Raw genomic sequence first — 17,189 nt, forward strand, 5'->3', positions numbered from 1 at the left:
GAGCATATCTAAGTGTTTTTCTTTTGGAAGAGTTTTCAAACAATCTTGCCCACCATATTCTTCATAGTATCATTAATAATGGCCAAAAATTAAAACAAGTTAACACCCAGTCAAGGGGAATTGTTCATAAAAATTATAGAAGCCCATACAGTAGAAAACTATAAAGTTATTGAAATAGTAAAGCATAATTATTTTTATTCTCGTAGAACTATGTTCATTTTGGACCTTTTTCTTTAAGTATATTTCTGTGTATGTATGTATATAGTCATGTATTTCTAGTCATGTATTTCATACCTTATTTGCATGACATATTTTTATGAATATATGAAATACATACATTTATATATGTTTATTATAAATATATATTATGTTTGTATTACATAATATAATTATATTCTAATTAATCATACTATATATTATGTTATATGGACTATATTAAATGCAATATAATATATCATATTATAACATATATTTTATATATTACATCGTGATACAATTATAGTATAATTTATATAACATGTTATATTAATATGTTAATATTATAAAAATACTAATATATTTATTAAAAACAATACAACAAATTATAATTTATTATTAATGATAAATATGTGACTATACTGTGTAAATATGTAATATAATATGTTAATGTATAATATTAAAATAATAACATATTAATATATTAACATTTTATTTATATTATATATTATTATGAAGTTATGAGTATATTAATAAATTGCAATAAATATGCAATGCTATATCATATATAAGTATAAATATACATAATACAAATGTACATTATATAAAAATATGTAATTTAAATGAATGATGATGTAATATAATGTTAATATATTAATCTATATATTAATAATTAATTAATGTGCTATATTTGTGTTGTGTGTATGTATAATATTAATATATTTTATATATATATATACAACTAATGCCCTCTAAAGCCACATGTTACAAGAAGTGGAATGGGACGAGGAACATAGCCAAAGCAAATTCTAAATATATCAGACCATTTATATTCATTTATATGTCATCTTCCTGGAGCCCCATCTGGCTATTAGAGAGCGCAGCAAAATCCTCTAAAAGACCCCAGGAGAAACTGAGATCTTTTATTTATTGGAACCTCAAAGGAAATGTGGTGCTATTCAGTCCCCTGTCAAAGAGCCAAGAGCAAAAGTTGAAGCACCCAGTAAAAGCCAATTCAAACAAAGAGGTTTTATCCTTAAAACCGAAAAAGTTAAGTTCCCGAGGGACCCCTACATCAACCACCAAAGCTTATTTGGCAATAAAAATAGTAACATTCACCAAAAAGCAAGAAACCTAAAACAATAGTTGTTTTGCAAAACAAAAGCACAAACAAAAATAAAAACAATGCAGCTAATAAGTGTCTTTCCTGTTTGGAACAAAGTGGGGGGAAATGTGAGCAGAAGACCCAATAGGAAGACTAAAAAGAAAAGGAAGAGGAAAAAATAAATGTTTCAGTTTGACAATCAAGCCCTCTTCTGCATTCCTTTTGTCCCAAGTTCACCAGGTCAATGGGAAGCTTTTTCTTCCTTTCCATTCCTTCCCCTGAGATAGAACACAACCAGCCCTGGAGGGTCCATTAAAATCAGGAATACTATTACCTACATGTGTGAGTGAGCTTCGGGAAAAATACTGAAGTAGAGGAAACCTAAATTGCAGTGTGCACGTGGATGCCCATATGGCTGAGCAGGAGGTTAACGAAACAGGTGTCACAGATGTGCTAAGGAGGAAAGGCGGGATTTTATTTATCTTCACTTTCCTCTTGATCATTTTGAATGAATACCATCTACAGGTTCAGCTTACTCTTTGCTGAAGACCAATGCACTGGGAAAATGGTGAGAAGATTGAATAGTAGAGCTGGTTTTTTCTGGATCAGTTCTCCTTATTTGCCCAAACACAAAGTCTTTCCCTATTTCTTTTCTTTTCTTATTGTAATAAAATATGTGTCACATAAAATTCATCATTTTGATCATTTTTACAATCGAATGTAGAATTCAGTGGAATTTAGCACATTCACAATGTTGTGCAACTATCACTACTATCTAGTTCCAGAACATTTTCATGACCCTAGAAGGAAACCCTACAGCCCTTAAGTAGTCTTTTCCTATTCCCTCCCTGTCCCCAAACGCTAGCAACCCCTCATAGACTGTTTCTACGGATTTGCCTCTTCTGGACATTTCATATAAATGGAACCATACAATATGTGGTCTTTGTGTCTGACTTCTTTCACCTAGCATAGTGTCTCGACTTCCATCCATATTGTAGCATGTATCAGTAATACATTTTTATGCCTGAATTCGTCGATCCTGCTTGCTTCATATTATTTGCATACAAAATTTAAAATATGTTGAGAGTGAAGCTCTGTCTTAACTGCACATCTATTAGGCCCACTCATTTTTTTTTTTTTAAGATTTTATCCATTTATTTGACAGAGAGAGACAACAGTGAGAGAGGGAACACAAGCAGGGGGAGAGGGAGAGGGAGAAGCAGGCTTCCCGCTGAGCAGGGAGCCCGATGCGGGGCTCGATCCCAGGACCCTGGGATCATGACCTGAGCTGAAGGCAGACGGTTAACGACTGAGCCACCCAGGCGCCCCAGGCCCACTCATTTAAAGAAGGTGATAATGGAGGGGCGCCTGGGTGGCACAGTCGGTTGAGCTTTGGCCTCTTGGTTTAGGCTCAGGTGGTGATCTCAGGGTCATGGGATCAAGCTCCAGATCGGGCTCTGGGCTTAATGTGGAGTCTGCTTGGGATTCTCTCTCCCTCTCCCTCTGCTCCTCCCACTCGTGCTCTCCCTCTCTCTCAAATAAATAAATAAGTCTTTAAAAAATAAAAAATAAAAAAAAGAAGGTGATAATGGAGATAAATGTTGTGAAATGATGATCGTTGGTAAACCTCACCCAATTTAATAATGAAGGTTTGGGAAATGTTGCAAAAAAGTTATTTGCTTTACTTTAAAAGCCTTTAAAATAAGGATTCAGGAGGTTTTTTTTTTTCTTGTCAGTTTGCTTAAATGAGCCAGAATAACTACCCTTTAAAACAAATTTGAAAATGATTCTAATTATTCCTGATAGAAGGAGAGTCTAGGTATCTAATATCCAATATGGACTTCCTGTCAAAATACTGTTTGTGATTCTAGTCACCACCTATCAAATTATACTTCTTGAGAGTCAGACAGCTTAATTCCTGCCTATTTCTTGTAAGAATTCTTCTGTCAAATTCATCAATATAACATAAACAAGAGATGTAAGTACAGTTCAAATATCAGATCTAAGGAAACCCAGTAAGGAAAAAAATTTTGTATCTCTTGCCAAAATATTGTCATCTCTCAGGCAGTTTGCTAGCTGAAAGACACTTTTATTGCTAAGTGGATAGAGGTTGTTTAAGAGGGACGAGAGCCAAAAATTTTTAAGTACTCATATATGTTAAGAACAGTGCTAGGTTCTCTCATACTCTCTATCAGTCAAGCCTCACTATTTTACATATGTGAAAAGTGAGGTTCGAAATATTTTAGTGACTTATCAAAAGGCACACAACCAGTAAATTCGAGCAAGAATTCAATCCCTAATCTGTCACACTGAAGTTTGAGCTATTATTTGAGATGAATAGAAATAACACTAAATTAAATTTCCAAGTTATTTTTTATTTCATAATTTCACTAACTCTCTTTGACTGGAGATGAATCATTTCAACTACATGGGCCTTAGTTTTACAACTATAAAAGTTGGAAGCTTGATTAGATGATCTCTATATGGTCTTCCAATTCTAAAATGTTTTATTAAATTGGCCTCCTACTGTAATTGCCCTTGAAATATATGTATGCTGCCACCAAGTGGCAGTAGAAAGTACTAGTTATTTTTTTTTTTCTAGTGGGGAGTGCATCTGACATCACACTTACCCATCAAACATAGAACCTATTAATAAAACTATATAATGACAATATAATTAGATATTATTTACTTTATAGCAGAGCCTTTAAATTGTGGCTGTGCATCCCATCAGAATCACCTGTAGAGGTTTGCGAACACAGAGGAAATCCAGACTCCATTGAGTCTTAAGAAATGGGACTTGGACATCTAGATTTTATTTATTAATATTTTGGCTTCCACAGGTGATTCTGACAAACAACCAAATTTAGGATAAAAAATAGAAAGAAAGTGTAAAAGCCCCTTACACTGTTAACTAACAGTTTTATAACTAACCTTCGGTTTGCTACATACACATATACATAATATGTAGTTTTATCAATATTTCCCTTACTTAATTAAGCTCATTATATATGACTCATTCTAAACAACTTCTAACTTTTTTTCCCTCCAATTTTTGCTTTCTTCTTTTCAGGTCATCGTCTGTACCCTAAGGATGCAGAGACTTCCATGAAATACCTGTGTCTAATTTACTACCCAGCTTTTCTCTTTTCTCCCTCAACAGAGAAGTGAAAAAATTCACATCCACCTTGAATTTTCCACACAAGAGCTTTTTGGTTTAATAACTCGCTGGAAGGAGCACTGCAAAAATACCCACTCTAACTTAAAGCAATAGTATAAAATGAGTACTAAAAGAAAATTAAAAAGACAATATAATTTGTGTTTACTTTCAACTCAGGCATGAGCATGGTGTATATCCACCAGGATATTGTGAAGATCTACACCAACCCTGGTCTCTGACATATTGGAGAGTCAAAATAAAACAAAACAAAACAAAAAACTGGTTCCTTAAAGTCTCTGGTCACACTGGTTAAATACTACCATTGGAAAATGCTTAATAATATACATTAAGTGAATACCGTTCCAACTGCTACATAATCAGAACTCTGGCAAACACACATACACAATGCATCTGAAACAATGCACTTATACTCAATGTAACACACTCATTGACTCATCCCTCTTTATAGAACATAATATTTCAGCACAAAGTAGATTTTCTTGTTTCAATAGTAATCGCTCTTCTGCTTTTCCCATCTTTTTTTCTCTTCTGAGCATTTGTTACAAAGTCATTTGTTGAAAGAGGTCAATGTGAAAGGGACATACGACTAAAAAATACATTGACAGCAGTCAATGGGAAAAGAAAATAATCCCAGTTTGTGTTGATGAAAGCCCTACATTGCAGGAGAAAAACCAAGTGTCACGCTGCAGGGACAGTCAACCAGAGAAAGAAGCACAACGGCATCTCCTGGCACCTACATTCATGGGTCTTGGGGCATGTTTAATACTGCAGCTGTGTGCAGAGCAATTGGAAAGAAGGGTGTAAAGTCATAGGACCACGTGGTCTTTAAAGTCCAGGAAGGATATATGAAATAGAATCAGGGTTGTTCTGTCTCTTCTCCAACTGCTTTTTCATATCCTTTTTCCTTTGGGTTTCCTGTCTTCTTCTTGATTTGCTGGAATTTGTGTCCTTTTTTAACATTATACATTTCTTTTCCCAGTCTGGCAACTGTCTCTCTCTTTTTAAAAAAAAAAGATTTTATTTATTTATTTGAGAGAAGAGAGAGAGACACAGACAGAGCACAAGCAGGGGGAGGGGGAGAGGGAGAAGCAGACACCCCACTGAGTAGGGAACCTGATGTGGGGCTTGGTCCCAGGACTCCGGGATCATGACCTGAGCTGGAGGCAGACCCTTAACTGACTGAGCCACCCAGACGCCCTGGCAACTTAATTTTGATTTTGAAGTTCTTTGTTGAGTAGAAAATTTTGATTTTTATACAATCAAGTTGGGACATTGCCCACTTCATGATTTAATTTTTTTTTCTTTTTTAGGTTCTATTGAAGGAGTCTTTTCTCCACTCATAGGGCACAAAAACCTTTCCCGTTCTCTTCTTTTAACTTTATAGTTTTTCCATTCACATGGATTTCTCTATTTCATTTCCGCTTGAGTTTACTTTTGAATGTAAGGTGAGGTAAGCATCCAGGTTTATTTTTCTCCATAAAACACATTATTTTTCCCAATATTACTTCCTAAACAATTCGGACTTTTCACATTTTTTTTCTGTAGTTTTCAGGAATATGTGGGTCAATTTTGTTCTTACTACCCAATACATTGATAGTAACTAGCCTCTTACAGCTTTTTACAGTGGAGATGTGTTGTAGGAACAACATTACTTATTTCAAAGACTTAGTTGAAAAAACTGTATTTATTTTTTATATGGATTACATGTTAAAATGACAGCATTTGCTTACATCGTGTTAAACAAGATATATTAAGATTTATGTCATGTTTCTTTTTTTTGAAAGGTAAGCAAAAAAAATAAAACCACATATGTGGAGTACACAATATTTCTACTGGACTGCAAAGCTCTATGCTATTTTGGTGTAGTAAGCACCAGTATGCCATACTGGTTTTATTACTAAAATATTGTCTTATTGTCATGTTGGGCAATTTTACCTCTTTTAATCTTTTTTAAAGTTACTCATAAAACTCCCTTTTGAAAGCTACTTATGGGTTTTAATTTCTCAAATTCCTCAGAATTTGAGCTGGCATTTTCATTGTGTGTGGACTGAATCTACAGGCTAGTTGGGTATATATGATACCATTAGGTCTTAGGTTGTGCTGTCCATGAATAAGGTCTATCTCTTAAAGTATTTTTCTTTCACAGTTTAAAACTTCTCTCCATTTGAGTATTGTATTCATTTTAGGTTATATACACACATATATTATTATATATAGTGTTTTTCACATTTTTCATTTGCTGTCTTGATTGATTTTCTCCCTTTCAACAGTCTTCCCAGAGTTTTTTCTATCTTACGAATCTTTCAAATACACAAGGGTTTTTGTTTGCCTTTGTTTTTTTAGGGGGGGAGGGAAACCTCTCTATTAGAGAATTCTGTTCTGACATTTATAACTTAACCATATTCTTTTAAAAAACAATTATATTTTTCACCCAGTTTCCAGGGCAGAAAACTTATGTCACTTGTTTTAAATCTGTTATTTCCTAACAAGCACGTATTTAAACCTGAGTACAACCTTAACTGAGTCATACAAATTTTGACTTACAGTGTTTACATTGTCACTTAGTTTTAGGTATATAGGAATCTTCTTGATTTCCTTTTTTAACTCAAGAGTCATTGCATAGGATTTTAAAATTTGTTTTTAATAATCAGATAGACAAAACTGTATCAGTTTTGTTATTGATTTTATGCATATGCCATTATTATAGCAGAATATATTTTATATGATGTGTTATTTTTTTCTTTAAAACAATATGTTTATTCTTTCTTTCTGATACCTTTTTATGAAACTGTCATATGATTTGGAAATATGTGGGGTTTTTTTGTTGAATGTAAATTCTGCCTGAAAAACAGTTTGAACTAAGATTTATTCAAAATGTTATTTTTGCTTTTTTTTTTTTTTGTCTTCTTTTTCCATCTGGTTCTAAGAAATTTGCATCAAAATACCAATTTTTAAATTTTTTTAATTTTTAATTTTACCTTATGTTTCTAGCAGTTGGTTAGCCCATATTTTATACTCTATTTAGATAAATATATATTCTGTTATATTTTCTTGATCTATTGTTTGTTTTACCAGAATATATAGTCTCTTTATATCTTATGATGTATTTTACCATAAAGTCTATTTTATTTAGTTTTAAATCACTATGCTGGGTTTCTTATAGCTCATGTTGGTGGTATATCATTTTTATTTTTTATTGTCAACTTTTTCATCCTATTGTTTTAAGGTTGAATTGTGTAGACAGCATGTTGTTAGATTTTGTATTGTTAATCCAGTCCTCTGGTAACTGAATTCAATGTATTTATATTTACTGTAATTAATATATTAGGATTTATTTTGACAATTTAACTTTATATTTTCTATTTCTCACACTTTCATTTCATCTTGCTTTTTTTCCTCCCTCCTATGTGGACTTCCATTGGTTCCATTGGATAGATTTTCTTTTTTAAGAGGTGGGAGATGGAGAGAGGGAAAGAGACAATGCCAAGTAGGGATTTTTCCCAGTGTGGGACCCCATGTGGGGCTCAGTCTCACAACCCTAAGATCATGACCCCAGCAGAAATCAAGACTTGGTGACCCAACCAACTGAGCCACCTAGGTGCCCCAGGTAGATTTTTTTTTTTTTAGTTTGAAAATTATACATTGTAGTTTTTTTCTTCTGGTGGTTAAATGCAATTTATAAAGACGTACACTTACATTCATTTCTTCCTATGAATATTTCAAGCGTCAGTCTATAATGTTCTTCAAACAAGAAAAGTAATCTAACATGATTTTTCCTTTCTCTGGCCTCCCCTCACCTATTCACATGCCCACCCTCATCATCAAGAATTTTAGTTCTGAACTGATAGGAATATGCCCCATTGATCAGCTTTTTGAGTTTTTTAAGAAAATAAATTATAATTACCATACTTCCTATATATTTCAGAGGATATTACTGATTTATTTATTTAAATTAATTAAATTAAATCAATTTTAAAAATTAAATAAATAAATTAAGTTTATTTAATTATTTAATTAGTTAGTTATGAAAGACATACTTTTTATAATAAGTGTTTTATAATAAGTGTTTTCAAAGGAGGTTTTTATATGATAACCCTTGTGATGTTTTGCGTGCCTGAAAATATCTTCATTGTGATTTCATGTTCAAATGATAATTTAGCAGGATATAAAATTCTAGGTTCACACTTACTTGCTTCAAAAGTTTGTAATTATGAGCTTCTTCTTTTTAAGATTTACTTATTTATTTGAGAGAGAATGAGCATGTGCCATGATTTAGGGGAGGGGCAGAAGGAGACGGAGGAGCAGACTCCCTGCTGAATAGGGAGCTGATATGGGACTTGATCCCAGGACCCTGAGATCATGACCGGAGCCGAAGGCAGACACCAACCAACTGAGCCACCCAAGTGCCCCCTTTTTTCCTTTTTGTAACAGTCTTAATTTTTCTTATAAATTTTCTAAATTTTTTTCTCTTTCATATTTTGTTTGGCACACTTCATGGCCTCAATCTTGGAGATTTTCACCATCACAATTTTTTTTTTCTTTAAAACTGCTTGTTCCTGATTCAGATTATGGACATATTCCCATATTTCTATGCACATATTTAGCATGTTGATTTAAAAAATCTGGCACTGTTTATTTTATTTTATTTTTCTAAGATTTCTGTTTATTTGAGAAAGTGAAGGAGAGCAAGGGCATGAGTGGGGGAAGGGGAAGAGCAAGAGGGAAAAGCAGAATCCCCATGGAGCAGGGAGCCCATTGCAGGGCTCGATCCCCGGACCCTGGGATCATGACCTGAGCCGAAGGCAGATGCCCAATGAGTGAGCCACCCAGGCACCCCTTATACGTGTTTCTTATATGTGCTCCTCCAATATCTTGATATATTTCCTGAGCTCATATTCTCCTGTGGTCACAAGCAGGGCCTCCATATCTGAGGATGCCAATTGAATATTGCATAAACAGGCCTGGTTGATGAGACCAGGGGAACTGACAGACACCTGTGTTCCGTCACCAAGGTGATGCCCTAGCATAGGACTGCATTCTCTCAGAAGTCAAAGTGAACTTCTCTTCACCCAAAGATGCCATCTCCTTATCAAACCAAGCCAGGCCATATAGTTCTGTCTTGAGTGCCTTTTTCTAATTTTTCTGCCCAGATATGGTGCCTTAAAACTTTTTTTCCAAATAATTTGTCCACCTTGTGGGGAGTACTTTTTTCAAATTTGTTCACCCAGAAATGTGCTTTTTAAAAATTTACACAAATGAAATTTATGGATAGGTTTGCAAGTATCCCGGTTGGCCTGAGACATGTGCAGTTCATATCCACTGAGCCAAAGTAGGTATTAATCCCCCTCCTTTCATGCTCAAAAGTGTCCTGATTTGGGTGATAAATTATGTGGTCATCCTGCTTGTAGGTTCTCACTAAGTAGCCGTGGGTATGACTTGCCTTGATTGTTAATGTGTACTCAGGGAGGGAGGCCAAAGCCCAGGCTCCATTTTGTGACCCTCTCAGTGACTTTAAGGAGAGAAATTTGCCTCAGAGTGGATGGGTCCCAAGCAATGATCTTGGCTTGAACTCACCTACGTGCTGCCCAAACCCAATTGGGTTTGCAACTCTACCTGCCAGCAAAACTCCTTGGCAGACTTTCCTAGACATTGCTCTTCTTCAAGGGCTTTATGCCTTTAATCATGTAACATCTAGAAAGTAGGAGAAAAGTAGAAGGTAAATCTGAGGGCTCAGGTAGTTTATTTACACTTCAGCCAGACCTCAGTGCTACCCTGGAGTTACCTGCCAGTCGAGCCACACTGGGCTGGTGCTGCTATTTTTCATTTTGAAAGCAATGCCACTCCAGAGTTGCCCCCTAACCAAACTCCTGATGGTGGCTCCGAGTCCCACACCTGCTTAGACTTCTCTTTCCGTCTCATGCCAGGTCACAACCACCTCCGTTTCCCCCAGGAGCTTCTCCAGGGGCTGACGTTCATTTTTAAGTTCTATCTACGTTCCTCTACTTTTCCTGACATTGGCACAGTCGGGGATGATAGAGACAACCAGCAGTCTATGTCCATGCTTCGTCTTCTCAAAAAACCAAAACTCCTCTCTCTATTTTATTTTCATAGTCCCATCGGCTTCAAACAGCAAGCCCACACACAAGAATGGCAGGGCCAGGAGCAAGAGAAAATAGGGGCACCCACATAGTGTATATTCAAATATTTAGAATTAAATGTTTACCCAAGTCTGTTAAGTATGTTCGGTCTTCTTACCTTGACAAATATACCTTAATGAGAACTTGGCAGGGCTAGTTAAAATTTAGATACAGTGGGAGCTAGTTCCCACCAAGGGCTTCCCACCCATGGCACACCCGATATCTGCTATATAATTTGGAGGGCGCAGTGCAGAGAACAAAGCCAGGGCCTATTTATCACAAAGTAAAATAAAGTATCATTAAAGATACCAGATATGAAGTTTTTCGCTTTCTTCTGCGGTCTCTGTTCTCTCTCTCTCAACTTGCCATGGCTGTTTTGTACCTGCTATTTGAGTAAAGAAAAATTAAAATTTTACATGATTAGCGTGAATTTTATATCCTTTTATTATGTAATGCCAATTTTATTTATTTATTTATTTATTTATTTATTGAAAACTTTTCTTCCCGGTAGTGGTCCTCATTATTGGAATCACCTGGAGAGGTTTTGTTTTTTTGTTTTTTTCTGTAAACATTTTATTTATTTATGAGAGAGAGAGAGAGAGAGAGAGCACAAGTGTGGGGAAGGACAGAGGCAGAGGGAGAAGCAGACTCCCCGCTGAGCAGGGAGCCGGACATGGGGCTCGATCCCAGGACCCTGGGATCATGACCTGAGCCGAAGGCAGACGCTTAACCAACTGAGCCACCCAGGAGCCCCTGTAATGCCAATTTTAAATGCAAATATCTTTATATTATAAAATTTTTATATTGCACCTTTTTTAATATTTTGAAAAGCCAACTTAAAATGCAAATATGAGAAAGCATTTAACTTGAACCCAGAATCACCTGAATTACATGATGTGTATTTTGCAGCTCATACATTCGTACATATATTTTTGTTACCACAACAGTAGAAAAATCCCACAAAATTAATTCAACTTCTTTTAGTTCACTTTTTCGTTTGTGCACATCCACCCAAAATTTCTGCCTTCAGCTTACTGAAGTAAGAAAGGGTTAGAAGGGAAAGAAACTGTGTTGATCACCCTCTCTCTTTCTACTTCATCATTTTCAGTGTTTGGCTAATAAAGAGATGTAACACGACTAGGAAAGAATATGATAGGGTTGCTTGATCATTTGTGCTTCTTAGAACACAAATGCTTGCTTTCTGTGTTCAAAGCAAGTTCCGGTTCAAATGGAAAGCACGACCTCTCAGGACTGGCAGTGCTCCCATGTCGTCACAGACCTAACACGCTTACCGAGTCTCACCAAACTCCCGTGCATTGTGGATCCCCTGGGCTTCTGTGCCCATGGGGCATTAAGAAGTTGTATCCACATAGCGTGGCAAGGAACAGTGGTGAATGCGCATACTGCATGTATCTCCTTTGCTTACATGCATGCTCCATGGTCCTATTAGTCTTCTCTTTTGAAAAACAAATTCAAGGATGAAATCATTAAGACATTGATAGCAGAGCACTAAACTAAGTGAAGGGTCCTTTTCTGTGCAGGGGTCTGTGACTACGTAGGTTATATGACCACGAAGTTGGCCCTGGGCCCACTTCACTTCTCTTCCCAGCTCTGGTTCTGATCCTGTACACCTCCATACATACTTCAGCCCGCACATTCAAATGATGCCCCATCCCCTGCAGTTGTATTGGCCATGTACCCTTGTGAAGACAGATCTAGGGAAGAAGCCTGTAGAGGCATTGAAAGCAGGCTTGAGGCTTTGGGGCAGGAATTGCAGAGTTCCAGGCTACCTGAATCGTGGTCTAGGAACAAGGAGTCTGGTCCATATGGGCATATCCTCTAAATCTCATGGTCTCTTCACTCTAAGAGGCACAGTAGAGTGAGACCCTCTAAAAACACAGGGTCCATGGCAGGGTCTGCTGTACTTGCCTGGGTCTTTGGTGCTCCAATCAACCAGCCAATACCATCTTGTTCTGATTCTCATCATAACTCGTCTTATTTTAAATTTATCATTTCTCATAAGTTTCATCTCATTCTGAGTTTTAGCTTTATTAGTATCATTTCCCTTTTGTCACATGGCTCTCTTTTCATCTTTCATACGTGTCCTTTCTTAAGTCAGTCTTATTGGAGAGATACTTGAGCAGCCACAAAAGTCTCTACAGACGCCTCCTCGGTTTCTCCCACGCTTACACGATTAATGATATTATTGTCAGAATTTCATTTTCTGACATTACTGTGAATTGACACAACCAAATGAAAGGTCTGGAATCAGAAAATTGTAGAAGTTTATAGCCTTATGGGATCTGTGGCTCAGTAGTTATTAAGAGGCTTTTCCTAGGTAGACCAGGTAATTGGTGACATAACAAAAGGTAGGTCCCAGACCTTCTGACTCCCGGTCTAATGCTCTGTATTTTGCTTTTTCCAAAACAGAATTAGCCTGTCATGCCTTGATCCTCTGATCTATGGTTTATGAGATCAGCCCGTACGACCGATGAAATGCAGCTCTGGATTTGAGGATCTAAGGGAAAAAATCAGAGCCAGTATTAGTATTTTGACCAGTATATGAAAATATGTAGTATATACGCCTATTCTAGTCATTGCTAATCAAAGTCCTCCTTCTCTTGGTGCTTTACACTTCTTCCTATTAATAGACAATGAAATTTCATGAAAGATGACACCAGTAACTATCCCAGCGATGTAACCTAGGAACTGAAAACATTATACAACCCAGAATACATGTTTAATATTAAAACTGAAGACAGTGACAATGTATTAAACCTAAGTCCAACAGTTTGTAAATAGCCCTTTCAAAACAAGCTTTGGTCCATCAGAGTCCTTGTATTGGTCAACAATCGCTCTAATAATGCTGTGTGAAAAGCAACCAAAAAATCTCAGTGGCTTCCACACCAATCACTGATTCTCATGGATTGGTAGGACGGGGGTACCTGTTGCAGGTCTGTGTTTTATGCATCTTGCACCAGCAAGCAAACCAGCATTGTTTTTCTCATGATGATGACAAAGGTCAACAAGATGGGTAAGACACACAGGCCCTCTTCAGAGCTAAGCTCAAAACCAGCGCACTGTCACTTCTGACCACACGTCATGAGACAAAGAAAGTCCTGTGACCAAGCCCAAACTCAAGGGTTGGGGAAGAGCAATCTGCCCACAATGAGAGCATAGTAAGAGTGTAGTTGCAGAGGATGGAGGAGTTGAAGGCATTCTTTCAAACTACCACCCAGATGCCAAAAAGAAGAAACAAGGGGAAGTAATTTTGAAGTCATTCCTAAAGGTATTAATCCTATATACAAAATACATTTATGTGGATCGTATTAGCCTTCTAAATAATCTCTATTTTACTTGACAATCAATGACTCGTGTAAATGAATATTTCTCTTCTTGGTGAATCTAATGCTTTTGTCATTTTATGAGAGATATGAGTCATCAACTACAGTTGATTCACTGTTGGCTATCCTGCACAAGTCCCACCTAGAGGATCCTGAACACATGTCCGTTTGCCGTTTAATATTATGGCCACGGTTTTTTAGTAGGACTTTGTCATCACCTGTTTGGAAACCAATATTAAAAGCATGGGGGCATTGGAGATGTAAAACTTCAGGTCTTTTTCTTTTCTTTTTTCTGTCTTTCTTTCTTTCTTTCTTTCTTTCTTTCTTTCTTTCTTTCTTTCTTTCTTTCTTTCTTTGTTTATACACTATTAGCTTTAACTCTTAAGCTAAAAGTTAAGAACAAGCAAAACCACTAACAGTATTATAAATGGGAGGTGTGGCCAAGAGATTAGTTTGACCCCAAGGGAATAATAATTATGTGAATATTCATCTTCTTTGAAAAAGGCCATTTCTTCCCTCTTTTACCGTTCTTTAAATATAATGATAAACATTATGTAGCCCTTCCCTAGCCAAGTTTTAAGAACTACGCTACAACAGAAAGGTATATGGTATATTTTTGAGGAAAGAGATTTGGGGGAGGGAGGGAGAAAAAGAAAGCAGATACTCTGGAAATATTTTTAAACAAAACTAAAACTGCAACATGGACATGAACTCTCTTTGTTTCTTTTTCTTTTTTTCAGAGAGGGAGAGAGAGAGAGAGAGCTGGGGGAGGGGAAGAGGGAAAGTGAAAGAGAGACTCTTAAGCAGGCTCCATGCCCACCGTGGAGCCGATGCAGAACTCCATCTCATGACCCTGAGATCATGACCTGAACCAAAATCAAGAGTCAGATGCTTAACCAACTGAGCCACCGAGGCACCCCTCTTTGTTTCATCATCAGAGAAATGCAAATCAAAGTCACAATGAGATATCATCCCATGTCTGTTAAGATGGCTATTATCAAAAGCAAAAGGTAACAAGTGTTGATGAGAATGTGGAAAAATTGGAACCCTTATGCATTGTCAGCAGGAATATAAATGGTGCAGCAGCTATGGAAAACAGTATGGAGGATCCTCAAAAATTAAAAGTGGAACTACCGTGCGATCCAGTAATCCCACCTCTAGGCATACATCCAGAAGAATTGAAAGAGAATCTCGAAGAGATACTTGCAATCCCATTTTCATCGCAGCATTATTCCCAATGGCCAGGATGGAGGATCAAATTAAATGTCCACTGATGGGTGAATGGATGAAGAAAATATGATATATACATACAATGGAATATTATTTGGCCTTTAAAAAGAAGGAAATCCTACCATAGGTGATATGGATGAACCTGGAAGACATTATGGTGAAGTGAAATAAGCCAGTCATGGAAGGATAGATACTGCATGATTTTACTTATACGAGGTGTCTAAAATAGTCAAACTCAGAGAAACAGAGAGTAGAATGGTGGTGGCCAGGAGCTGGGGGGAGGGGCACAATGGGGATTTGTTCGACAGGCATAAAGTTTCAGTTTGCAAGATGAATAAGTTCTAGAGATCTGCTGTACAACATAGTGTCTATAGATAACAATTCGGTATTGCACACTTCAAATTTTGTTGAAAGTATAGATCTCGTGTTAGGTGTTCTTACCCCAAAACGGACGCAAACAAACCAACCCAACAAAACCCAAAGCAGTGGGACAAAATTCTTGGAGGCGATGGATATGTTTTTTTACCTTGATGATGGTGATGGTTTCCCAGCTGTATGCAAATTTCCAAACTCATCGAACTGTATTCAGTTAATATACCCATTTAAAAATATCAATTATACCTCAATAAAACTGTCTAAAAAATACTATGTGTATTGTTTTAATTAGACATATGTTAGGTGCTAGATAAGTTTGAAGTATTGTTTATTTTTTTGGTACCTACTTTAAAATATTGCTTATATTAAATTGAATGAAATCAATAAAAGGAAAAAGTCCCAAGCCTTTTATGCAATAAGGCTTTCCAGTATAGACCCAGGCCAATTACCCTTCTGACATCTGCAATCAGCATTTTAAATGGTCAGAAAAAGTAGCTGCTGGTGATGGTTTTTCTAAGCCAGCTTGGCTGCAGACCATGTCATGATCTCTCTAGAAAAGTGTATCAGGAGGAATTAGATTAATTTTTAAAGGCTCTTTACCCTTGGGTTTACAGTAAGAATTCATCACTTTAACACCTCATGTTTATTAAGTGACTCCATGTTTTATATATGATATTCATAAAATTTGGTTGTGTGAGGGATTTATATTTGACTCATTCCATTGGCTGTATGAGACAATCAGCGTGGGACGATGTTAACAAATTAATGAATTGAGCCCTGAGAGTATAGAAAGAGTTAATTCTATGCTATATATACTTTTGTCCAAATATGTAAAAAAATTAATGAAGGCAAGGTGTTTAATTCTATAAGCTATAATCACAAAGAGTTTTTACATAAACATGAGATCAATCTTCAGAGAGTGGACATTACAGCTCAGTATCACATCGTACCAAAAGCCTTTCTTGATTCTTCAAATTTAACCTAAAACTCCACTCTTTGAGAAAGCATGACTATTGATATTGCTATTACTTCTGCTCTCAGCGTCTAAATTGTATCATAGTGATGTACATTTCTATCCCACGTAACAACCCTCTAGGAGTTATGAGGCAGGCATTACAGCCCCCATTAAGGAAAAAGAAACTGAGGCCCAGAACATATCAAAATGTTGCTGGGGAACATATAATGAGTGAATGGTACAGGTGGGATTTGACTTGAAGCAGGCATTACAGCACCCGTTAAGGAAAAAGAAACTGAGGCCCAGAACATATCAAAATGTTGCTGGGGAACGTACAATGAGTGAATGGTACAGGTGGGATTTGACTTGAAGCTTTGTGTCCGAAGGCCGGGATTCTGTCGGCTACACCACTGGTTATATCCTCATGGACTACACTGTTCTCCAAAGCTCCAAGTGTAGCCACTTGCACCTAGGATGCGCTGGAAAATGTTACTGATTTTGAGTGGGAGCACAGATGCCCAGCACACCAGACTTGAGACCACTTTTTTCCAATGTTGCGGGTATACCACCGAGCAAAGCAAGAACAATCCATCAAGATATGCAAGCATCTCCTCTGAAATACACAGCCTTGTTGTTGTTGACATTCACTTGCTAAATGACTCAAGTC

The sequence above is a fragment of the Callorhinus ursinus genome, unplaced genomic scaffold (genome assembly GCF_003265705.2).
Source record: "Callorhinus ursinus isolate GAN/ISIS: 27379988/994484 unplaced genomic scaffold, GSC_fseal_2.0 scaffold28, whole genome shotgun sequence".
NCBI classification, from domain to species: domain Eukaryota; kingdom Metazoa; phylum Chordata; class Mammalia; order Carnivora; family Otariidae; genus Callorhinus; species Callorhinus ursinus.